The 27571-nt window shown below is 38.6% G+C and overlaps 1 protein-coding gene across 4 annotated transcripts in view; it reads left to right on the forward strand.

The window, feature by feature from the left end:
• The first annotated feature begins 265 nt into the window (after window positions 1-265).
• Window positions 266-27571, forward strand: part of LOC135099760 (diuretic hormone receptor-like) — a 251589-nt gene continuing 224283 nt past the window's right edge. For 3 of the 4 annotated variants that reach the window (XM_064002269.1, XM_064002267.1, XM_064002270.1), the window contains exons 1-2: window positions 266-333; window positions 760-859. The gene's annotated coding sequence lies outside the window, so the exon portion shown is untranslated. Of the gene's footprint in view, window positions 334-759; window positions 860-25325; window positions 25403-27571 lie in introns of all 4 variants that reach the window. The other variant, XM_064002268.1, reaches the window with a different exon arrangement.

Below are 27571 nucleotides of genomic sequence, written 5' to 3' on the forward strand. Positions count from 1 at the left end.
GTAACTGAGGAAGATGAAGAAGGGAACGGAAATAAGAGAAAAAAGTATATGTGAAAGGAGTTAAGGAGAGGTGAGCGACGAAGATTTCATAAAAGAAAAGAACAAATAAAAAAAAAGAGCGAAAAGCAGATAGTATACAAGAGGAAATCACAGAACGTGAGAGATCAGACAAGCGAATGGGAACAAGAAAGGATGTAAGTGAGACGCAGATCGAGGTCGAATGGTGAGGCGAGGGAGGCACTCAGAGGCAGTGGCATTTGTGTCGAAACAGTATTAGTAGTGACTGGGCATCCGCGGCGAGCAGGTGTGTGCCCAACGATCGCTTGAGGCTCGGTGAGGATAGACGGTGCTCTCTCAGCATCGACTCCACACTGACTTTTAACATAAGCCGTTATACTTTTACCCATAAAAAACGAGCGACACTTCATTTATGAAAATAATTATGGCATTGGTAGTAGTATTAGTAATAGTAACAATAATAGTAGTAGTAGTAGTAGTAGTAGTAGTAGTAGTTGTAGTAGTAGTAGTAGTAGTAATAATAATAATAATAATAATAATAATAATAATAATAATAATAATAATAATAATAATAATAATAATAATAACAGCGATTCACTAAGCTAATTAAAGTTACAGGTGGAAGTTTATAAATAAAATCAGTTATGCCAATGCTTCAAGGAGTGTCTAGAAATATACGGATAACAAAGACATGAGAAAATGAAGTTTATTTTCATAATTTTCAATCGCACCGTGATACAGACCAAGACGGACACAGGACAAACGAGGAGCTGGGCCGTCAGAAACGGAGTGATGTAGCAGTAGTGTTACCCATGCACTGCCACACCTGCCTCTTCTGCTGGTAAGTTGTCCCACAAACAGGTATACTCGTACGTGCAACTACTCACTACAGCTTGATGACTCAACATACATACCACGGCAATCCCAGTTTTTCAGTACACTTCTCAAAACTCACATAGCTATATTATACTAATAACCATTTTTACTTTTTTTTTTTCGACAACTTATTATTTTTTTTTTTTTGTGAAATTTTTCTTACACGTTAAACAACATATATCTTAATTTCGTAGATATCCTTTGATTATAAGGAAATGTTTGTGCACCAGTATTCCTCTCAGAAACTATAACAATTATAATATCAACGTATTTTCACATTTTATTTCTGCTTTGTACCAGTGTGCTTCACAATTGTTGAAACAAATCGATAGGGCGCAAATCAAGGACCACAAATGGGAGAATAATGGTGATTGCATTTACTGAAAGGTAAAATGATAAGAGCTTAGGATTTGCAACCATTTAGTCTTAAACATGAACAAAAAAATTAAGAGGACCCCTAAATGATATTTTTCCAGATGTCTGCTATTCACTTGAAGACATTGTTTAATGCGACCTGCAGAGTTGTTGATAACGCGTGTAGATTCCTCCTGGGTGGTTGTCTGTATCTTCTCAGTGGTGGCTCCCTTCAGTGCAGCAATGGTGTGCGGGTTACCCTAGTAGATGTTGTCCTTGAGGGGCCCCAGAGGAAGAAATCTGGAGGGTTCAGGTCAATCAAGTGAGATGTCACTTTACTTCAGCTTTGCAACTCATGAGACGCTCCCTAGTGTGAGAACCTTGACGTGGAGTAACAGTGGCTCCAGCAGGATGGCACTCCTCCTCACATTACTAATGTCACCTCGCCTTGGCTCTGCAAAAAGTGTGGGGAGCATCTCATTAGCTGCACGAGTTCATTGAACTTTGAAACATGCCTCTTATTACCCTGAAATTTTATACGGTAGATTACAATATTTTCTTTTCTAGTACATAAGATCAATATAAAATAAGAAAATAAAAGTAGTTACAAGAAGCCATCAATCTTATATGTGGCAGTCCCTGTATGAAACATATCCATCCATAAATTTGTCTAATCTTCTTTTAAAGTTCCCTAATGACTCATCATTAAAAACCCGACTACTGAGTCCATTCCAGTCATCTTCTACTCTATTTGAGAACGAATTTCTTCCTTTTTTTTTTTTTTTTTAATATAACTTTTCAAGTTTGAAACCTTTTTTTCCTCTCTATCCTGATTGCTGATCTTAAGAATTTTGCGTATGTCGCCCTTGTTGTATCCACTATATTACTTAAAGGCCTCTATGAAGTCGTTAGTCTCCTTTCGTAAGGAATACTCATTCCCTGTATCTTTTTAGTCATTCTTTTAGCCATTCTCTAATATACATATATCCTTTCTGTAATATGGGGACAAGAACTGCACAGCAAAATTCAGATGTCTGATCAGCGCTATATTTGCTTTATTTCTGGCCATTATATATTCTTTTTTTTTTTTTTTTTTTTTTTACGTTTTTTAACGGAGATCAGAGCTAACTTGTAAATTTTCTTCGTTCTCCGAACTAACCAGAGTGGTTTCTTCTACCTACGCTAAGTACTTTATATCTATTAATAGCAAACTGCATTTGCCATCTATCTGTCCATTCGTTTATCCTATCTAAATATGCTTGCAAGAAAATGGCATATGAATCCGACCCAGTTAGTCTTCCTATCTTCGTGACATACGCAAATCCACTAGCAAAACAACCAATCCCACTATCTAGACTGTTAATAGATATATATATTAAAAATAGTAATGGCTCTTAAACTGATTCCTGTGGCATCCCACTAATTATTTAACCCCACTAAGATTTAGAGTTATTGATAATGATTCTCTTTCGCCTGTTATCTAACCATGACCTTGTACGTCGCATCTATTCCATGCCCTCTAATCTTTTCAAGAGCCTTTGATGGGATACGTTGTCGAAAGCCTTACTAAAGTCCAGGGGCCTTACCTACGAAAAATACTTAGTATTTCGATCCACTTACACTTAAGTACTGTCCGGGAGCACTTAGCTGAGCAGAGTACTTAAGTGCTACTTTCAGAAACGATGAGCTGGATACCGATATGAAAAGAAGCGGAGCAAAACATATAGCTATTAAAATTAAGGAAATACCAATGAAAGCACTTGGAAAGTTAAATTTAAAGTATTAACAATGTAAAAAGGAAGGAAACATGAATTTTAGAGATAAGAAATAGACCAAAATGTGCAATTTGAAACGATATATTTTTTTTCTGGCTTGTATCTTGGCGGTTTGTTTACATTCGTCAGCTATCTTAGCAGGCAGCATGGAAACACCTCTCAGCAGTACTCCCATACTGACTCCTAATTGGTCCAAAGACGAAGTTGCCGTGCTTCTTGATTTGGTTAAGGAACGAAAAGACATAATTAAAGGAAAATTTGGGCCAAACCTAACAGTGCAAGGCAAGAGAAGGAAGGGCATGGACTAAAATAGTCACTGTCCTCAATTCAGGCTTCCCCCTGGTCGAAGGTCGCGGGAGCAAAAAAAAATAAATAAATAAAAAATAAAAAAAATAAAAATAACAGAACCTTCTTTGTAAGGCCAAACAAGGCCTTGCAACAAGGAAAAGTAACCAATGCCAGACAGATAAAATAGATTTTTCTCATTCATTGGGACATTAAACAGCCCTGATATATGTGTGCTTGCATAGAATTTTTTTTTTCTTGCTTATCCTAATATGTGTACCATCTATGATTCCTAGCACTCCAGGGAAGCTACCATTTGCTAAGAAGTCACCATGTTTTCGCTGAATGTCACCTAGACTGGTTGGTAACTTTATAAATCTTCCCACGAAGGCTGGTGTTACAAGGGCATCCAAAGACTATCACTTGGCTAATGGCTTGCTGGGATAAGTCAAGGTCATTGCCACTGTAAAACTGCATTTTCTCATTAGCAAAATACCGCAGTGTTGTGTCTACCTTCATTTTCACACTTACTGACTTGCTCCTGTTGGTCTTGCGATGACATCTCTTACCATATTGTACATCAGAAATATTCACTCACGATCCAGCATGTACCTTTTTACGAGTTCAGCGTCTTCATACACATTTAAAATGTTTTTTTTTTTCTAGGCCTACGAATCATTGGACTCCGTCTGCTCTCTCCTTGTTGTGGTGCGTCCATCTTGATTGTGAATACTTAAGTGTTGGAAAAGCGAGTTGAGACACCTCATCCAAACACTTAAGTTCGTTGTCCGCTAAGTGTACTTTGGCAGTGTAAGTGTTTTGGAAGGTAGGACTTAAGCATTCTGCCAGTACTTAAGTGGAAGATTTGAAAATTTGGTCTACTAAGTATACTTAACAATATTAAGTATTCTTCGTAGGTACAGCCCGCCAAGTAAACTTCGACTACAAAAACTCAAGTTCGTAAGGCATGACTTAGCCTTCGTGAAGCCATGCTGTGACTGATTTATCAATTATGCTTGTCTTAATGATCCCTAATGTTTCTTGGGATTACTGACTTCATTACTTTGCCTAAAATTAAAGTTAAGTTGACAGATCTATAATTCGACGCTAATGTTTTTTTTTTTTTTTTTTAGACGGGCAATACATTCGCTTACCTCCATATTACCGGTACCTCTCCTGAATCTAGTGATTTCCCAAAGATAACAGCTAGCAATTCACTAATAACCTTTTTGCATTCTTTCAGTATTCTGGGATATATCTGGTCTGGCCCTGTTGACTTAAACTTTTCAGTCTATCCATCTCCTGTTCCACTCTCTCCTTTTTATAGAAATATCTATCAATTTCTCATTTTCTCCTGATCTAAAAATCTATTCACTATCCGGTATTTCCTGCATGTTTTCCAAGGTGAAAACTGTTAAGAAATATTCGTTCAGAATTTTACTCATGTCTTTCCCAGAATTAACTCTCCATCAGATGCCTTTGAAGGATTTAGTATTTCTCTTTTTCGTATAATATACCTGATAGAATATCTTGGAGTTATTCTTCATCTAGCTAGCTACATTTAATTCGCGTTTGTTTTTTAGCTTTCTTCGTTAACTTCGTAACTGTTCTCAATAATTCTTTACATTGAGGCCTTAGATCCTTTTCCCTTACCTTTAATCTCTTACATATATTTCTTTTCATTTCGATGTATTATTTTAACCAACCACTCATCCACTTAGGTTCATTCTTCTGTGATCATATTGTTCTATATTGAATATTTATCATACTGTATGTAATTTATTAACGAAATATTATACAACTCATCAGTATTTACTTCCCCTAACCTTCCCATCTCGGCCCCCTCCATAACCTCCACTCCATCCCCCATCCACCTTGACCTCACTTCTTCCCTCTCAGCATGACCTGTCCTCCTAACCTCATCCTCATATCAAATGTGATGGGTGTCTCTTGAACTTTGAATGTCTTGTCGCTGGGGAAAGTGTCGGGAAGGAGAAATTCATGTGTTGGACAAAGAAAATGTGTGTGTGTGTGTGTGTGTGTGTGTGTGTGTGTGTGTGTGTGTGTGAGCTCCTTTGTATTTCTATATCCATATGCTTTGTTCTCTTCGCATCACTTTCTCTAATGTTCTTCATAACGTGCTCCTTCTTCCTTGTAAGTACTGTCATATCCAGTGCCCTTGATGACTGATGAAATATAAACTATCAAATAAAACAATAGAACGACATGTGGATAGTTATTTATTTATTTATTTTTCTTTCTTTATGCAATGTACAAGCCATGCCACTGGGAGACCCGCTGCCTTCCCCTTGGAGTGTGGCGTGTTCGTCATCACACATTTTTTTTTCATTATATATACGATGAACTTTAGTCTACACAGTATATATATATATATATATATATATATATATATATATATATATATATATATATATATATATATATATATATATATATATATATATATATATATATATATATATATATATATATATATATATATATATATATATATATATATATATATATATATATATATATATATATATATATATATATATATATATAGGGCTTCGTCAAATTACTGGTTATACCTATTCGCTATAGCACACACACACACACACACACACATACACACACGCACAGGGAGGAGCAGCAGTAGTAAAAATGCTTTAAGGGAACAATACAATTAACTTACACACTTAATACACTGTTTATTTCCCACATACTCTAGCTACGCATACAGGCTCTATTTATGTGGAAGAAAGTGGATCAGGTTCGAGAATCTGAGATGAAGGGATGGCCAATCAAGTGCCTGGAAATAGAGTAAAGGAGACAATGGCAGAGGTCGTTATTCTAACCAATGCCCTGGAAGGAAAACAAGGAAGGTAATCCCAGTGAGGTCTAAAGCACTGTTCAGGGGGTGCTGTGAACTTATCATTAAACCCAGCTGTGACCTCACTGAACGTTTCCCTTTGTGTCTCACAACACAAGGGGGCAGTCACAGCCTGCCCTCTAAAGACAACTCTCTTCCTCCACACAAAACTACAAGCACCTAATAACACACACATCCTTCACTCAAAAATTTTAAAATCATCATGGTGAATCCTACACCAGCCTCGGAGTCCCCATCTGGGGAGGAGACCATAAATGTCCCCAGGTCGGACTGCCTTTCTGTCGACGACCCTTTCTGTCGAAGTGTCTTGACACTTGACAAGGAGGCGTACATTCCTCACTCTTTTTCTCGTCCTAAACCTTCTAAACCTTGGTTTAACACAGCTTGTTCTCGTGCTATACATGGTAGAGAGGTGGCCCACAAAAGGTACTTAAGCCTTCCATCACCAGAATCTCATGCACTTTATATTTCTGCCCGGAACCATGCCAAGTCTGTTCTCCAACTAGCCAAAAACTCCTTCATTAACAGAAAATGTCAAAACCTTTCAAGATCTAACTCCCCTCGTGATTTCTGACATCTAGCCAAAAAAATATCTCCAATAACTTTGCTTCTTCTTCTTTCCTTCCTTTATTTCAACCAGATGGCACCACTGCTATCACATCTATTTCTAAAGCTGAACTCTTCGCTCAAACCTTTGCTAAAAACCCTACCTTGGACGATTCTGGGCTTGTTCCTCCCTCTCCTCCACCCTCTAACTACTTCATGCCACCTATTAAAATTCTTTGCAATGATGTTTTCCATGCCCTCGCTGGCCTAAACCCTCGGAAGGCTTATGGACCTGATAGGGTCCCTCCTATTGTTCTCCGAATCTGTGCCTCCGTGCTTGCACCTTGCCTAGTCAAACTCTTTCAGCTCTGTCTGTCAACATCTACCTTTCCTTCTTGCTGGAAGTTTGCCTACATTCAACCTGTTCCTAAAAAGGGTGACCATTCTAATCCCTCAAACAACCGTCCTATTGCTTTAATTTGCTGCCTATCTAAAGTTTTTCAATCTATCCTCAACAGGAAGATTTTTCAACATCTATCACTTCACAACCTTCTATCTGATCGCCAGTATGGGTTCCGTCAAGGCCGCTCTACTGGTGATCTTCTGGCTTTCCTTACTGAGTTTTGGTCATCCTCTTTTAGAGATTTTGGTGAAACTTTTGCTGTTGCCTTGGACATATCGAAAGCTTTTGATAGAGTCTGGCACAAAGCTTTGATTTCCAAACTACCCTCCTACGGTTTCTATCCTTCTCTCTGTAACTTCATCTCAAGTTTCCTTTCTGACCGTTCTATTGCTGCTGTGGTAGACGGTCACTGTTCTTCTCCTAAATCTATTAACAGTGGTGTTCCTCAGGGTTCTGTCCTGTCATCCACTCTCTTCTTATTATTCATTAATGATCTAAACCAAACTTCTTGTCCTATCCACTCCTTCGCTGATGATACCACCCTGCACTTTTCCACGTCTTTTCATAGACGTCCAACTCTTCAGGAGGTAAACATATCACGCAGGGAAGCCACAGAACGCTTGATTTCTGATATTTCTAAAATTTCTGATTGGGGCAGAGCAAACTTGGTATTGTTCAATGCCTCAAAAACTCAATTCCTCCACCTATCAACTCGACACAACCTTCCAGACAACTATCCCCTCTTCTTCAATGACACTCAACTGTCCCCCTCTTCTACACTGAACATCCTCGGTCTGTCCTTTACTTATAATCTGAACTGGAAACTTCACATCTCATCTCTAGCTAAAACAGCTTCTATGAAGTTAGGTGTTCTGAGACGTCTCCGCCAGTTTTTCTCACCCCCCCAGCTGCTAACTCTGTACAAGGGCCTTATCCGTCCATGTATGGAGTATGCTTCACATGTCTGGGGGTTCCACTCATACTGCTCTTCTAGACAGGGTGGAATCAAAAGCTTTTCGTCTCATCAACTCCTCTCCTCTAACTGACTGTCTTCAGCCTCTCTCTCACCGCCGCAATGTTGCATATCTAGCTGTCTTCTACCGCTATTTTCATGCTAACTGCTCTTCTGATCTTGCTAACTGCATGCCTCCCCTCCTTCCGCGGCCTCGCTGCACAAGACTTTCTTCTTTCTCTCAGCCCTATTCTGTCCACCTCTCTAACGCAAGAGTTAACCAGTATTCTCAATCATTCATCCCTTTCTCTGGTAAACTCTGGAACTCCCTGCCTGCTTCTGTATTTCCACCTTCCTATGACTTGAATTCCTTCAAGAGGGAGGTTTCAAGACACTTATTCATCAATTTTTGACCACTGCTTTGACTCTTTTATGGGACTGGCATTTCAGTGGGCATTTTTCTTATTAGATTTTTGTTGCCCTTGGCCAGTGTCCTTCCTACATAAAAACAAAACAAAAAATGCAGATGATTTCCCTAAGGACTGGCAGGAATGTAGGGAAGGTGTGATATTCCCTTGAGAGGAAGAGAGGAAGGAGAAAAGGTTAAAAATAGAGAGGGAGAGAGGAAGGAGAAAAGGCTAAAAAATATATCAGACTGGCCATGTGAGGACAGTGCACGTGGAATACTGGAAATTGAATATATGAGTGATGAATACAATCATATAATTGTTATGACTGATGCGACTAATTAAGTACCTTTCCTCCCTTTTTCTTAACGTACAAGTCACCACTTCATTTCAGTTCCCTCCTCTGCCCCTTACACTCAGCATCAGTTTTCCCTATGCTTTTTTGTTCTCTTTTTTTTTCTCTCACCGACCTCTAAATTTCTTGTCTTCTCCCGCCATTCCGGTGCGCCCGCTGACATTGCTCAAGGCAAAAACAACGAGTCAAATTTAATAGGACCCGTTATGGGAACATTCAGCAGAAAGGATGCTTTAATCCTTGCTCAGAACGGTCTTTCAGAGCAATGCGTCACATCACTGCTGAGTAGGGGATCCGTCCGACCTGACCGAGCCATCAAATGATAAATGTAGGGCCGTCATCTCGCGCACAATGCTACCCTCTGTCATGGTGTTGCTCTCCATTTTGCCTCGGAGTGTATAGTGAAGGAAGACCCATACAAAGGTAACTGTCTTATTCACAGTGTCTCATTCTAGGCTTCAACAAGCATCTTTTCTTTTGCGAGTACTTAAGGGAGAAAGGACAGCTGGGAAGGGAACGGAATCCTATCAAGAGTGGTGGTCACGAATACCTAATGAAGTATATTAACCATTAGTCTAATACCGTACTCTGAAAAATAAGACTTGAATAAACAGAATCAGATCAGGGTGCAGGTGATACGAACATCTGTCTAATCTTTTTACTTCTCCATAAGGTAATATTCATTCTCTCATGATTTCTTTTCCTTTATAATATTTATTAACCTAACTACCTGAGGAGTTGTGTAAATAATACTACTGGACTGCAAATGCAAGCGTAGCACGTTATGAGGGATAATAATAAATAATGTGATGTTTGCTCCCGTATGGTGGAAATTGGCATTATAGATATAAATGATCTACAAGACAGACGCATTGAGCGAATCATGGGAGGCACGGATTTATGAATCCACATCAACAAACACAGGAATCAAGAATAAGTCTCCCTCGTATGCTGTCGCAGTTATATCAGTGATACTTAGCAGTCCCTTGAGACTCCGCTACGAGGTAGCTCACGCGCGGCCAAGGTTCCTCTTGGTCAGGGCAAGACAAAGTAATTTATATTAGCTATCAGATTAAGGTGTCACTCTTTTTTCAATATATTATTAAATATGCGTTAATTGCCTCAGTTACTTACTTTAGATAAGTAAGACAAATATTTCAAAATGGTGGGTTACTGTCCTGCATAACAACCTGAAAAGGTTGCTACAAAGTGAGTGATGACGTTGATATTGTGATTTTGAGATAATATAGATATGGATGTGTTATTAGTGCCTTGCGACGCGGCGTGACATGCTTCAGAAACGGGATGGGTTTGTACACCGCCTGAAGCTGTGACGTAGTGCGAACATAGGAACACCAAAATCTGACATTCTGAAATTTTTACTGGAGAGAGAGAGAGAGAGAGAGAGAGAGAGAGAGAGAGAGAGAGAGAGAGAGAGAGAGAGAGAGAGAGAGGGAGGGAGGGAGAAAAGGTGGATCCTAATTAAGATTTTATAAAAAAAAAAATCCTAGACTCTAGAGCAGTGGTTCTCAAATTTTATTTCATGAGCGACCCTATTTGGAACATTTCATTCCTTCGCGACCCAGAGTAAAGTAAAGAGAAAGAAAATGTACAATGATATATACACTTTATTTTGGAAAAAAAATAAATAATGTGTACAGCTTGTGTACAGCAGTCAGAGACACCATTACGTGGGGCCCAGGAGGAGGGAGGTGGGGGGAAGACGAACATACATAACAAAAGTAATTTGTGGTTAAAGAAGAATAATTCAATTAAGTAACTGAAATACACTGAAACAATGAAAGCATGATAATGTTCCTGTGTCCCTGCGACCATCAAAATTGATCTCGCGACCCATAGTTTGAGAACCACTGCTCTAGAGTAACCATAAACTAAAATCTCACCTGATAATCATATGAATGCTAAAGAAACTTGCGCTTGTGATCTACAAGCAGCTGGCTATCATGGAGGGTATCTCTAAACATTGATAATGTTGCTACAAATACCATTACTATTCTCATTTGTATGGCCGGTAACTCTAAATCGTTTTTTTTTTTTTCATTTCCTTTGTTACGCATGATTTTACTTACAGCGCAATGGATTATCTCATCTCCAGTCGCTGACCACCCCACAGATATTTCTCCTTAACGCTCCACCATGTCCTTTGCCGGAACTCTAAAGGATGCTATGGACCACCCCGTTCTGCTTCGTGACTCTACAGTACTTTGCCCTCGGCTCTTGTGTCAGCAGTTGTTGCGCAACACTTGCAGGCAACCTACCTACAGACATGCACGAAACTTTAAATGTGTGACTCGCAAGACACCTTTGTCTGCATCTAAGGGGTCTGCTGCTCTGTATTTACTATCCTTGCTGGAAATCAGTATGTTTGTCCCATTCCTGCAGTAAAGCTTTCCGTCTGCCTGACGCTGCGCATTCATTGCCTAGTAGTGGAAGGAATGCTTTCCACAGTTCATACTGATCACATCCGTGATTACTTATGAAGATCCCACGCACCTTGTAGCTAGTGTCTCCACTCAGAGCTCTTACCCTACCAGAAAAAAAAAAAAAAAAAATCGATGTTACTCAACCCACTGAATATCTCATTTTCCTACAACTTGATACGCAGCCGTCTTATGCTCCTCTTACCGCTCGTCTTACTATCATCGTGCTGTTGTTGACGATTTCATCAGCTATGTTACATGGTAGAGCATTCAGGAGTCCTTCTCACAGGGAATTCACCTTTGATCCTTGTCCCTTACGAAGACAGCACGTGTCGCCCAGTTATTGACTTATGGAAAGCGTTATCTCACCCTGATTATTATTCTCTGCCTCTACTCTCTACGTAAACTACTTCACTCTACTGGAGGAAAGGCTAGCAGTCTTTGATAGTCTTCGCTTTTCAGTCAGGTTTCTTCCAGATTTCCCTTGATAGAGAATCGAGAGGGATAACTGCGTTTCGCACACATAATGATCTTTCTTGAACTGGTTGAAGAGGATGGCTTCTCCAGAGCAATGAAAAGCTTGGTCACGATTAGTTGCAGCCGTACGAGTATGATTCTGTTTCACACGCTGGATTACCATGCACTCATTGGCAGAGTGCCAACAACGGCCGTGAACATTCCAGTACTTAAGAAACAGCAAAAGTGACATGCTCTTAGATAGCGAGTGAGAAGGCGGAGATCTAACAGCACGAGTAAGCTGAGTGATATGAAAAGTTAAAGGACGATGAGTTGAATCAGATCTGTATGAAACTTGAAATATGGATTAAGACAAATTGTTACTTCTGTGAGAAGTGTCGCACTGCCGTAACAAGGGCTAAATGAGGGACTATCCTTCTTGCAATATGTACATCACAGAGGGTTGCGCCGAGCAGGAGGAGGTTGTGATAATGGTTAGACCAAGGGGGTTAGACTGAGAGCGTGCCAGAGAGACAGAGGTCTCGATGGGAGGCAGGAGCCATTCCCCTCTCTCCGTTATATTGTTTATAAATATAAATATATTGTATAATGCGCCATAATTAACTTTTTAAGTTATACCACAAATACAAAACCAAGATCCGTTAAATAAACGTCATGCGTGGGACAGCAACTTTGAGACACCGTTATTTTAATTGAAGAAAAAGTTTGATAAAATGGTAAGAAAGGGTATAAGAGTTGTGAATGAATGGTTACTGACTTGAAGAAAGTGGTCTATAAACACACACACACACACACACACACACACACACACCTAGAGAGAGAGAGAGAGAGAGAGAGAGAGAGAGAGAGAGAGAGAGAGAGAGAGAGAGAGAGAGAGAGAGAGAGAGAGAGAGAGAGAACATACACTGTGTGGCACACGTGACTTCACCTCTTCACTGTTGGCGCATGGAGGTCAGTGGTGGTATTTTTAGCAGCCACATGGCCCAGCAGGCGGTACGTATCACACATCCACTGCAATATTATCCTTACTGCGCTTTAGGGTTTCTGGTTATCGCTTGCCATTAAAACGAATCTCGTTTTACACCGATCAATGTCGTTAAGTTGCGTCAGCCATCCTGTATACCTAAAATAATAGTAAGAAATGTTCGTGACAACCCGGTCTCAACTCTCCTTACTTTGGCTAGGAATGGAGCATGTAAGTAGCGACCGACATTTTGTTGTGTTGAAATACAGCTACCTTGCTTATGTATACTTCCTCATGGCCGTTCTGCAGGATTATTTACCCACGAAGGGGAAACAAAGTGTAAGAGAAACAGCAGGCTTCAGGATAAATGCTCCTCATTCTGAGAATATCAGAGTAATACAGTACAAATTAATGTTTGAGACAACGTATTAAGCTTATTATAATGCATGGCGAAAATTATATATATATATATATATATATATATATATATATATATATATATATATATATATATATATATATATATATATATATATATATATATATATATATATATATATATATATATATATATATATATGCACACACACACACACACACACACACACACACACACACACACGCATACACACACACTGTGTTCGGGAAGGAAACTCATATATAGAAATAAAAGATCAAGTCATTCTAAGTCAGAAACATTCTATGATCAAATGCTTTTAATACCATAGTTTAGAAGTTACAGAACATTCAAATATGAACGTGCATCAATAGAATAATTTAGATTATATCCAAAAATATGCATAAAAAAATAATTCATACTATGATGGGGTCTCTTAAATCTCTTTAAAAGAAAGGAAGAAAAAAAAGTTCATGTATCAGTGATATAACTATTACCATCCATTTTATCCAAATTAACAATTTTATTGTTTGTCAAGTTCCTAGCCTTCATTATACGTTCAAAAAATATTTTCTAAAGTCAAAATAAAAGGCACCACATAAATTACGTTTTTTCAGTCACTATTAACTTGATTCAGAGCAAAAGCTTAATCCTCATTCAGCCGGTGACCCTTGTGGTACATCCACGGCATTGATGATTCCCATACATAATCTGACGGTCTGTAAGGAATATCATATTTTACTAATCATTACTGTGGTATTCTAAAGGCTTTTGCATGACTAGTGGAAAATCAGGAACACTGGATCTGGATCGTAAACTGTATGTTAGATGGGTTGAAGCACTAGCTTCTTGAGTTTTTTTTTTTTTTTTTCCAAAACTGCCTTTGTCACATAATTTTAATTTTTATAACCATTATAATTTTTCCTTAATGCTGAATCATCACCCGCAGCATCATCTGCACTGTCCTCAGCTAGTATCCTCAGACAAGAATGGAAATTAATCTAATGTATATAGGGCTAACTTAGTTTCTCTTATTTCACCTGGTTCATGTACGGGGGTACGCTCTTCTCACATTTGGGTTCATTAGTGGAGTGGCAGTGTCTTCATGAATAACTCATAATCTGTCTGTATGTAGTGTGGAGTGGTTTTCTCTTAGCTCACTTTGACTTCTTTTTGCTATTCCCATAGCTTCTTCTAGATATAAATGATATCTAACATAAATTCTATTTGCTTCTGTTGCCTTCTTTTGTTTAAAGTCATCAATATTATACCAAATCTTTTCTTCACTATTTTAAATGGAAGAGGGGATCTCTGAGATGCATAATATAACATGGGCTCTCTTTGATACTTTAATGAAAAGCACTGTTATATGCAAAAAGTAGCTGTGAGAAGCATGGTATCCCATATGTTGATTGTCTTACATAAGAGTGTACAAGATGTTCACCAAAGTTGCATTCGATCTTTTTATGATCCTATTTGCTTTACATATTTAATTTGCAACAGCTCAGTTACTCCTTGTAATACAGGATTTACAAATTCCCTACCTTGGTCAGTAACCAACATCTGAGGTATTCCTTCTTTTCACATGATTGAATCATAAAACACTCTAGCAACCTCTGTCGCTGTTTTAGTCTTAAGCAGCTCTACAATAATGTATCTTGTAAGCACATCTTTAACCACAAGACAATACTTTTATTCTCTTTCTGAGTTTCCCATAGGTCCTATGATATCCATATGAATGCGCTGAAATGGCATTTCTATATTTGGGTACCTTCCTAACGGAGCTGGGGCGTCCTCCATCCGCTTGCACACTAGACTGCACACTAGATAAGGCCTGCAATACTGGAAAATATCATATTTCATATTTGGCCAATAAGCAAATGTCTAACACCTAGTTAAGGTAACTTCTAGACCTATGTGCCCCGTGGTTGGAAAGGGGTGTCCTAGGTATAGGGCAACATTTACAGGTATTATCATTTGACATGTCATTTCACCATAATCATTCTGAGTTATTCTGTACAATATATTTTCTTTACAGCTAATTCTGTTATCTTTATCCTCTTATATTTCTTATCTATCTGGTGCTTACTCAATTCTCTTTTAATATCCTGTACACTATACTTATCACTTCCTTCAGATTCTATATTATAAATATTCTCTTCCTTATCTATTGTTATAACATTTACATTTTCATTTCTATTCTTATCTTCTTGATAATTCTCCCTAGAAACAATCTTAGTCACTTTTATATCATATTCATTATCCTTTATTTCAGTACCTCCATTTTCATCCTCATCTTGATATCTCACCCTAGATAAGCAATCTGCTATCTTGTTTGCCTTCCCAGGAATATAATCTACCTTGGTATCAAATTCAGCTACCAACATTTGCCATCTAGTTATTCTGCTATTTGCATTTGAAGTAGTCATAAGCCACACCAAGGATCTGTGATATGTGAAAACAAAAATTGGATATCCCAGGTATAGGTTTCTATTAACTTTAAGTCCATACACAATGACCAGTTCTTCTCTTACAATAATGCTATAGTTCAGTTCTGCCTTATTTAATTTCATACTGAAAAAAATCAAGGGTCTGAAATTATTGTAATTATCCTTTTCACGTAGCACATCCCTAATTGCATTACTTGAGGCATTAGTGATGAGCTAAAAAGGCCTTGTGAAATCTGAGAACTTTAGTGTGATTTTCTTTGTTAGTCCATGTTTCAGAGCGTTAAATGCTTTATCAGCCTCATCATTCCAAGTTATGATTTTTTTTTTTTAGCTTTCTTACCATCCATCATGCCAACAATTAATTTATGTAGAGGGGCTGCTATGTCAGCGTAGTTTCTTACAAATTTTCTATAGTTATTAGTCATTCTTAATAATCTCTTCTTGGTTGTGGCTTCAACCCTTCAGTTGATATGATGTGACATAAATAATGTACACTATCCTTGAAAAAAAATTGCACTATCTCATATTTTCCTTCAGTTTAGTTTCCTGCAACCGAAGAAGAAACTCTAAATTCAATATATGATCATTCAAGTCTCTTCCTGAAAGGATAATATCATCCATATAAACATAAGTGTCATAACGTGTCATCCCTACCAACACTTGATTAATAATACTACAGAAAGCTGCAGAAGAATCTTTCAAACCCACAAGTAAAACATAATGCTCATATAACCCATCTGGCACTACAAAAGTAGTCCATTGCTTGCTCTTTTCACTTAATTGGACCTAATGATAGTCTTGCTTCAAATCAAGGCATGAAATATTACACTTTGTAACAAAATTTCACTTTTGTTTTGTCCTTGACCCCATAATTTTCCAGTTATTTCCATCTAAACAAAATAGAAAAAAAAAAGTTATTTTGATGCTAAAGCTTTGTTATTGTGGTTAGAACAATGAATTTAAATTTTTGCTTTATTTCATTTTAGATAGGTTACTACTGGTTTTCATGTCAGATAAAGACCTTTGCAAAATCTGTCACTTATCTAATTGCTTTTGAAGTGTTGCAAATAAGTTAAAACAAGAAAAGAAAGAATATAAAGTGTTTTAAAGATTTTTGATTTTAATAAGATAATTCTTGAACTGATCAGATGTAGCAAGAAATTTTTCATATTTAGAAGAATTTGCTTGTATATTTCAGAAATCTTCTGAAATCTTCCAGAATGTTCTACCAGACACTTTTAGAAGTTTCTAGAACATTTTAGAATATTGTATTCAATTTAAACATTTCCAGAATGTTCTAGAACTTTCTAGGATGCAGTAGAAATATGTAAAGTATCAAGAATTGTCTAGAATCTACAAGAATTTTCTATAATGATTCAGAATATTCTAAAGTAGGTTCAAGAATATTCTAGAATGACTGAGAACATTCTGGAACACATTCTAGAAAGAATAAGAATATTCTAGAGTGCTGCCTGACAATATAAAAGTAGGGGCTTGCAAACTACCAATCAGTGAAAAGCAAGGCATACAGCCCGCCACCTATTACTCTCTAACTATATTTCACTTTCACCAAAACTATTCCCTCCAACTCTCAACCCTACTTCCCCCTCTAATTTCACCCCCACTGTCTGTCCCTCTCTTGTAATGTAATGTAATGTACCAATCAGTTCTGCTTTGGCTGCTTGAGAAGACACATCACAAGAGGTGAAATGGCATCAAGAAGCTGCAGTCGTTCTCCAGATGCAGTCTGCTACATATGTGCTCAATTCATCAAGACAAGAACAAAAAAGTTCTGTATGACAGCATCTAGAAAAATGTGTGAAGCTTACAAAGCATATTTTTCTTTGCCTGTTGGAGACCAAGACAAGACCTGGGCACTTCATTTTGCTTGGGAGCTCTATAAGAAAACACTAGAAGGTAAAATAGCTGTTATTTTTTCAAGATTAAAATCCAATTTAGAGATAAGGCAAAAAATAAAATAAGTTTAACAGAAACTCATACTGTTGTTCTTTTACAGGATGGTATAGAGGGGAAAACACAGCCATGAAATATGCTATTCCTAGAATATGACATGAACGTACTGATCACTCAACTGACTGCTTTTTCTGCATGGTGGATCCTTCCAAACGCCGATCTGGGAAAAATACACCTGCTGTTTTCTATCCAGACATTCTATCTTCCATTGCACCAGTGCCACACAGTGCTGATCTTCCAGAAAGAAGTCAACTGTCAAAAGAAAGCAGCAAGTCAGAAGATGAGTAAACAAAGAGGGAGACTGTGACATCACAAATACATTTGTAGTTAGGAGGAATCCTTACTACCCAAACCAAAGAGATCTCAATGACCATATCAGAGATCTTGGTTTAACAAAGTCAAATGGTGAGCTTTCGATTTCAAGGCTGAAGGAATGTGATTCCCTTGATGACAGTGTGCGAGTGACCAGCCAAAGAAAACGTACTAACATTTCTCCAGATTCTTTGCAAAGGAGGACAGGCTATGCTACTGCATAGGCTTGTTTGATGCTATTAGAATTGTTTGTAATGCAGATGAATGGAGACTCTTCATTGACAGCTCCTCCAAAAGCCTGAAAGCTGTACTTCTGCACAATGAAAACAAGTATCTATCTCTGCCTCTTGCTCATTCTGTGTATCTTAAGGAGGAATACAGCAGTGTAAAGCTTCTACTGGAAACATTGAACTACAACAAGTATGACTGGGAAGTTACTGGAGACTTCAAGATGGTGGCTTTCTTGATGGGACTGCAAGGAGGTTTTACCAAGAATGCCAATTTTCTTTGCTTTTGGAACAGTAGAGACAGAGCAACACATTACCAGAGAAAGCACTGGCCTCCAAGGACTAACACTACAATGGAAGCACACAATATCAAACATGAGTCATTAGTGAATCCTCAAAAGGTTTTGTTTCTTCCACTACATATGAAACTGGGTCTCATAAAACAGTTTGTTACAGCTCTTGACAAGGAGTCTTCTACTTCCAAATATCTTCAAGACTTCTTTCCTAAGCTTTCAGAAGCAAAGGTGAAAGCTGGCATCTTCAATGGAATTCATGTAGGAAAATTATGGAGTGCTCAGAATTTTTACAGAAGCTCACAGAAAAGGGGAAAAAAAGCTTGGGAGTGTTTCATTGCTGTAGTACTGGGCTTTCTTGGCAACAACAAGGCTGATAACAATATGGAACTGGTTGAAGCTTTAGTGAAAAGCTAAGGTGAGATGGGCAGCAAAATGTCCTTGAAGGTCCATATTGTAGATGCTCACCTCAACATCTTCAAAGAGAATATGGGAGCATATTCAGAGGAACAAAGGGAACACTTCCACCAAGATATAATGAACTTTGAACAGAGATATCAAGGATCCTTCAATGAAAACATGATGGGAGACTACATTTGGGGACTATTTTTTTTTATTTTTTATGTAGGATGGATACTGGCCAAGGGCAACAAAAATCTAATAAAAAAAAAAATGCCCGCTGAAATGCCAGTCCCATAAAAGGGTCAAAGCAGTGGTCAAAAAATTGGTGGATAAGTGTCTTGAAACCTCCCTCTTGAAGGAATTCAAGTCGTAGGAAGGTGGAAATACAGAAGCAGGCAGGGAGTTCCAGAGTTTACCAAAGAAAGGGATGAATGATTGAGAATACTGGTTAACTCTTGCGTTAGAGAGGTGGACAGAATAGGGCTGAGAGAAAGAAGAAAGTCTTGTGCAGCGAGGCCGCGGAAGGAGGGGAGGCATGCAGTTAGCAAGATCAGAAGAGCAGTTAGCATGAAAATAGCGGTAGAAGACAGCTAGATATGCAACATTGCGGCGGTGAGAGAGAGAGGCTGAAGACAGTTAGTTAGAGGAGAGGAGTTGATGAGACGAAAAGCTTTTGATTCCACCCTGTCTAGAAGAACAGTATGAGTGGAACCCCCCCAGACATGTGAAGCATACTCCATACATGGACGGATAAGGCCCTTGTACAGAGTTAGCAGCTGGGGGGTGAGAAAAACTGGCGGAGACGTCTCAGAACACCTAACTTCATAGAAGCTGTTTTAGCTAGAGATGAGATGTGAAGTTTCCAGTTCAGATTATAAGTAAAGGACAGACCGAGGATGTTCAGTGTAGAAGAAGGGGACAGTTGAGTGTCATTGAAGAAGAGGGGATAGTTGTCTGGAAGGTTGTGTCGAGTTGATAGATGGAGGAATTGAGTTTTTGAGGCATTGAACAATACCAAGTTTGGTCTGCCCCAATCAGAAATTTTAGAAAGATCAGAAGTCAGGCGTTCTGTGGTTTCCCTGCGTGATATGTTTACCTCCTGAAGGGTTGGACGTCTATGAAAAGACGTGGAAAAGTGCAGGGTGGTATCATCAGCGTAGGAGTGGATAGGACAATGTGAAAGTGATTTGTTGTATTCATGCAAATCAAGAAAGAACTGTTAATTTAAATAATAAAAATTAGTTTCAGAAATATTAAAATAAATTTTTGTGTCATTTGAATTTTTTTAAAGTGAAATTTAGCTATTTTTGGGCAAAAAATTATTTCCAAAACCCACAAAAGCAAAGTTTAACAGAAATAATGGACATCGTTTTACAATGAAAAGAGTTGGAAAATAATGCTTGTCAAAGGCAAACATCATGTTACATAGTGTTATTTATGTTTGGTAATGGGTTGCAATAATTTAGAATATGTTGATTTAAACTTCAAAAATCAATGGAAAGTCTTATTTTTCCATCCTTCTTTACTACTGGCACAATGGGAAAGTCGAAAGATGATTGATCTTGAAGGCCTGATGATATCATGCCTCTCCATGACTTTTATCTCCTTTGCTGCCTTTTCATGAAGGCAAACTGGTATGGAGTAAGGTTTTCAAGACTTAGCCATGGGCTATAGCTGAATTGTATCATAGAAGAATAATGATGCCTGAACTACTGAACACTTATATTGAGGGTTATCTACTGAGGCCTAGTTTGTTTAGTTTCCTTCAACATGTAAAGTTAATGGCTTGGTATTCAAATTAACATTGTATTTACTCATAAAATCCCAGCCTATTATCAATTTTGTATTCACTAACCACAAACATGAAAACAATTTTTCCTCCAATCATTAGGTTCAGCTAACTCTTTCCTGAAGTTACGATGGCATCTCCACTCACATTGTTAATTATTTTATTTGTTGGGAAAATTTGTGAGTCTCAGCTTATTCATAGTTTCACGAGGGATACTCCTCCCCCTGTGTCTAACAAAACTAATGTATTCTTGTCTTCTATCTGTATTTCTAAAAGGGCATCTCTGGTGTTCCGGTTGATAGCCGCAAAAACTATTGATTTATCGTTTTGCGCTGGTAATACATTGATTTTTTTTTTTTTTTTTTTTTTGTGTGTGTGTGTGTGTGTGTGTGTGTGTGTGTGTGTGTGTGTGCCATGGAATGTTTTTACGCGTACACTCCTTGTTTGTGTGTCCCTGTACACCACACGTGAAACAACTGTTGCCCTAGACCAAAATAGTCGTCTCACCGTGCAAAATCTTGAGGCGTGACCCAACTTGTGGCAGCTATAACATTCAGTTGCCAGCAATTTTACGTGGTGTGGTCATTTAATGCACATCTTTGTCAATACATTCTACTTCTGCCAGGCTGTGGTCAGGAAATTGCTGACTTTGGTGTGACTGCATTGACAGACACCGAATTCACGGGAATCACCCTGTTTTCTGTTCTTATAGCAGCATGAGTGAGCTGAAGGCTAGGATGCGAAGCTGCATATTTAAAAGTCTTTTTATATACAGTCAGAGACCTTTTCATATCTGCGTTTGACATACTGCGTTTGGCAGTACAATGATTAATATGGAAACTAATATGTCATCGTATACTTCTTTACCTGCTGGTTTCATGGTTTCTAGTTTTTCTACAATGCACTCCGTTCTTATGAAAATCTCAGTCAATATCCCTCTTGGCTGACGTGTCGCGGATGATAATTCACTCATTAGGCTTGGTAGTGATCTCTCCTGGATAAATCTGAAGGAAACTTTCATTTTTTCCCAGTCACGTTAATGTTTTGTGGCACAGTATGTTATGTGCGTGTAGGCACTGTCTAAGACATACTGTTTTGCTAACTCTATTCTGCCCTCATCAATCCAGTTCGTTCGTGTTCTATTCTCAAAATTCTTGATCCAGGAGCGAGCACTCGTGCTACATTTCGAGCTGGATGTCGACTGACTTTTTTCATCTCCGCAAAAGTGAGGCGACCCTATTACCTTTGCGAAGTTATTTTTTTGCATTGCCAGTTATCACTTCAACTAATTCTTCTGTACTTGTACATGGTGGGTTGGCCAGAAAAAAAAAAAAAAAAGGGAGAAGAATGAGAGGATGTTTGCCTCGGATTTGTTGGGTGTTTTGGAGAAGTCGCGTGTCTGATATCAGCCAGTCATTTCGTCTCCGCGAGGTTTCGGCAATCGCAATATTTGTCAGCATAAAATTAATAATACTTGCTCGACTCTTTTGGGGATTTGCCAGATAAAACATTAGTCCCAGCTGAAAGCAGTGGAAAATATTTCAAATCAAATATATAGCAGGAGACTAGAAACAAATGCGAAAACATAGAGAGCCTAGGTGTGAGTATTTACATAACAGTTCTGTAGAATGTGCATCACCAGATCCCGTGGATAATGTTAGCATAAACATTTAGGATCAATGTTTTGTAACATTTAAGTACGGTGCATCAAGACGGATCACGAGAGGCGGTTTTAGAATGTGCTTCTCCAGAGAACTGTGAGAGCGTTAACTAACACCTACATTAAAACAGCCGGCGATCGCCGACAACTCAGCCCATAGCAAACGCCCCAATTCCAGTTGTGAAGATAGGGCCCTCCCCCTCACTCCCACTTATCAGAGTGAGATGGTAGCGCAGGGGTGTTTGCGTCCTGAATCTGCTTGCGTCTACACCGCACTCTCAGCACGGTTGTCTCACTGAGCGCTCTGTGTTTGTGTACATTTTTGTTAGTGTTTTTTTCATTATTATAGCACTGTCACAGTTATCTATAACAATCGTTATTCTCTGGTTTTAGAAGTGCGTGCCACTGCTTGCCACCAATTTGTTACGGTGAATCGGTGTGGTTGTCTCAGACGAAGTTGTTACCGTTGTACTCACCATATAGCAGTATTCTGTATTTCTGGATGTTTAGTGATGTTTAGTTCAGTAAGAATTAGCGGGGAAGTGGAAACACTATGTCACTGGAGTTTCAGTGTATTTAGAAGGTTTACACACAGTGGCAAGACTGTCCACCGAGCAAGCCACACATCCCGAGCGCCACCAACACACCTCTGCCGGTAATCACTGCCACCAACACCGCGGGCGGTAAAAGGTGACACATTATCAAATAACTAGTTTATTATCAGAAAAAAAAAAAGAGGTCACAATTAAAGTAATGGTACTACATAGTTACTACATAGATAATGAAGAAAATATGTACAATATCTCCTCTTTATATATCCCTTTTTACATCCTCGAAATATGAATATTAAATAAACCTACCCAACATCTACATTTGCCTGACCTTAACTCACACAGCCACAGAGAGAAGAAAGAGGAAAAAGGAAAACATATTGCTATTATGCACAGCAGCAACAACAACAACAACAACAATAAGCCCTAACACAGGTCTGTCTAATGGGAATAATAACTGCCAACTGAAGCTCGAGGACCGCTGGTGTGGCAGAATGAAATGTCCGGGGTCTCCGGATGCTGTATTCGCTGCCAGATGTAGGTGGCATCACCCACTTGCAGCCCGCCGGCGCCCGACGCATATGTCTAAAAGAGTAGTTGCCAATCAGTCTTGAACACACTAAACTGTTTTAGGCTAGGTTAAGTTAGGTTAGGATTAGGCTGAGTTAGATTTAGACTCTTGAATAAGAAAGGTGAGGCTTAAAAATTGTTTGAAGTCGTTACAATGGTCATAACAGATAAATAACTTTTAAATAAGACCAAATTAAAAAAAAAAAAAAATGATAACCGAACGATGACGAACGTCAGCCACATTTCGTTGATATTTCCTTTATATCAAAATATTTATGTCATTCAGTGATCTTGTAACATGTTAATAATCGGGATACACTATTTATGAGCGTTAACATAGCTTTTAGGACATTAGGATAATGTACAGTTATAAAATCGAACTTCATAAGAGACATCGTGCTGTGATCCAAGATATCATAGTTTACTATATTAAACGATATAGCCCGCTTACATACAACCTTCCCCTCCGACGCTTTGACAGACCTCACCGCAACCTGCTCCATGAACAAATGTCTGTACGATAAGTTGGGATAAGTCCGGACATGCCATCCATGCCATCCTGCCACACCTGACGAAGAGACGCGCTGGCTGGCGTGATCACGTGACAGGGTGGAAGAGGAGAGTGGGGCTGGATGGAGGAAGACGCATCCCCGCACCAAGCGCCAGCAAGGCTATCTTGCTTTCAAACTTATTTTAATTTCATTAAATAATTTCACGATTATCTAATGGGTTAGCTGAAATTTATTATTTTTATAATAAACTGCAACTTTTGATCTCTGGATTATTGGTTTCAATTTGCCAAGTTAACTGGAAAGGTGTTAAATTAAATGGAGAATATCGTTAGTTGAAGTTTACTGTGAAACTCAGGCCTTTCTATGGTATGACCATTTTGAATTAAGCGTCTGGGCGTTGTTGTTTCCGGGGATTTCCCGACCTGCGGTGCTGCCAGACCTTGTACTGGGCCAATTATCGGATTAAAGCCTGTGTCATTCATGACCTCGCTCCCTCCCCCCCCCCTCTCTCTCTCTCTCTCTCTCTCTCTCTCTCTCTCTCTCTCTCTCTCTCTCTCTCTCTCTCTCTCTCTCTCTCTCTCTGCATATACAATGTACATTTCATACAAAATTATTTTCATCAGAGATCTATACTTGCTAATGAATCATTTGAATTTGAGAAAAATCTCCTGCCTGTCATTCAATCAAACTACCCCTCCCTTTCTCTCTCTCTCTCTCTCTCTCTCTCTCTCTCTCTCTCTCTCTCTCTCTCTCTCTCTCTCTCTCTCTGCATATACAATCTACATTTCATGCAAATTTATTTCTATCAGATCTATACCTGCCTATGAATCATTAGAATTTGAGAAAAAAAATCTCCTGCCTGTCAGTCAAGCTGCTCTCTCTCTCTCTCTCTCTCTCTCTCTCTCTCTCTCTCTCTCTCTCTCTCTCTCTCTCTCTCTCTCTCTCTCTCTCTCCATTATGAAATGATAAGTTTCCTTTTGGATATGATATTTCCCTTAAACTATGATATTATATTTTAATTTTTTTAGTTATGACTTTTATTTCCTTATCCAAATCCAATCTCTTTCAGAATCTTCCGTAGATTCAGAGCAACCTTTGAAAGAAATATTTTCCTTCACTTCTTCCTTTACTTTGTGTAGTATTGGAATCTCCGTCCTTGCTTAAAATCACAAGGCTGTCCTTCTCACCATACGTCATGAACGTTGGTTATGGTTGCAGGGCGGTTCTTTGTTGGTGAGGAGAACACAGGATATGCTGGTGGTCTCTGTGTCATTTGAGCTTCATTGACAGATGAACAAATTCTTCAAACTGTTGCCTTGCTCACGTTGGTGGCTTTTGCTGTTCGGGCAACAACTCTTGAGGGGTCAAGTAATGGCCCCCTATTAGCCTTTTCTTCCAAAATACTTATTTATAGAGTAAATAAGCTCTTTTCTCGACAGTGGAGGTGACGAGAACGAGCGGGAGAGGTAGCTTCCATCCTGGCTGGCAGCGCGAAAGTGACCTATGGATTAACACGGTCAGTCTGACCGTGTGACCTCACTCGATCACCCATGGAAAAGTGACAACACTTGGAGGAAACGTTTCCAAGTATTGTGGTGCTTGCAAAAAAAAAAAAAAATCAAATAAATAAATAAATAAATATATATATATATATATATATATATATATATATATATATATATATATATATATATATATATATATATATATATATATATATATATATATATATATATATATATATATATATATATATATATATATATATATATATATATATATATATATATATATATATATATATATATATATATATATATATATATATATATATATATATATATATATATATATATATATATATATATATATATATATATATATATATATATATATATATATATATAACACCATTTAATTTTGAGGTAGGAAGCACCTGACATGAGGTGTGTCTTGATGTAAGTGTGGCAGTGTCGCAGGCTGGAGAATCCCCGAAAATGACAACGCCCAAACGCTCAATTCAAAATGGTCAGACCATAGGCTCTCTCTCTCTCTCTCTCTCTCTCTCTCTCTCTCTCTCTCTCTCTCTCTCTCTTGTCTTTCTTCTATTCTTCCTTTCTTCTTGTTATAAAGTCATTTTACATAACACACCCACACCCAAGCCCACTTTCAACTTTTTTTTTTGGCTATACATAACAACATTTAAGTTCCTGCTCTAAACAATCAGCCATCACATTATTTGCTTTTTTGATGTGCTGAACTTCAAGATTATACTCCTGCAGCAGGAGACTCCATCGGGTGAGACTTACATTCTTGAACTCAAAACGGCTTAATAATTGCAAGGGTCAATGGTCAGAGAAGAATGTTCCTTTTGGCGTATAAGATGGGACATAGACTGAAAAAATGCTGCACTTTAAAAAGTATGGCCAGGGGTTCTTGCACAATAACTGAATAAATTCTTGGAGCTGGGGTGAACTCCTCTGAAAAAAATAATATATATGGTGGCCGCATTAACACAGCCCCAACTCCCACTTGACTAGCATCTACTGCAAGGATGAACGACTTCGAGAAATCAAGTGCCCTGAGCACTAAGAGGCTACACAACACAGCCTTTACTCTTGAGAATGAGCTCTCGCACTCATTTGATGAGTCCCAGCGGCCCCCTTTCTACAGGAGATCGGTCAAAAACTATCAGGCTCTTCTCCATCATTCCCCTAAAGAAAACTAAAGGCGCCTCTTCAACGGCTAAAACAGAAGGGTCATCGGCCAGCTTCTTCAAAAATAATGCTTTGACATATTTATGTGACAGAGCTGAGTTCGCTTCAGCCGACTGGGAGTGACGATAACATAATTCAAATCGCTTACCTTCTCCTCCATCACATATAGGCCACTGTAACGTGCTGCTAATGGCTGCCCTTGTACAGAAAGCAGCACCAATACCTCATCGCCCGGAGCAAAACTCTTGTACTTGGTCTTTTGGTCATAGTATGCCTTCATATCTTTCCCTGAGCCAGGCCAAGATGCAACTGGGCCATTTCAACAGCCATCAAGAAATGCTCCCAGGTACGTGCCACTATCTCAAGCATGAATTCTTTTAGTTCCAAGGAAGGACGACATCAGCTATCCTGGACGATATCTAACAGGCTGTCCATACAGTGCCCAAAGACTAGCTGATTGGGCAAAAACCCGTGATTCAGTAGACGCTTCCTTAACGGCAAACATTACACAGAAAATTGTCTCATCACAATCCTTATCATGATGAAGACAAAAAATCCCTCAGCATACTCTTCAAGGTTTGGTGGTGCCTCTCTAAAATGCCATGTGACTGAGGATGATAAGCTAATTTCCCACTTGGAGATGAAATTGGCACCTGGGTCCGACTGCATCTCTGAAGGCAATCCAGAATGAGTGTGAAAAAGTTTAACAGTGCTTTGAGTACTACCTATGAGTGAGTACTTTTAAGCAGGATAGCCTTTGAATATTGGGTAGTGACATCCATCACCGTCAGTAAGTACTTGTAGCCCATCCTGAATGGAGGAAAGGAACCCATAATATCGATGAGTACTTATGAGAAGGGAGGAGCCACAGCCGAAATGAGGTGGAGAGGGAATTGGTTCGGCTTGACCACCACCTGACAGGTGTGACAACACTTAATCACAGTGACAACACTACTACCATACTAGGC

This window comes from Scylla paramamosain, chromosome 4, assembly GCF_035594125.1.
Source record: "Scylla paramamosain isolate STU-SP2022 chromosome 4, ASM3559412v1, whole genome shotgun sequence".
Taxonomy (NCBI): Eukaryota; Metazoa; Arthropoda; class Malacostraca; order Decapoda; family Portunidae; genus Scylla; species Scylla paramamosain.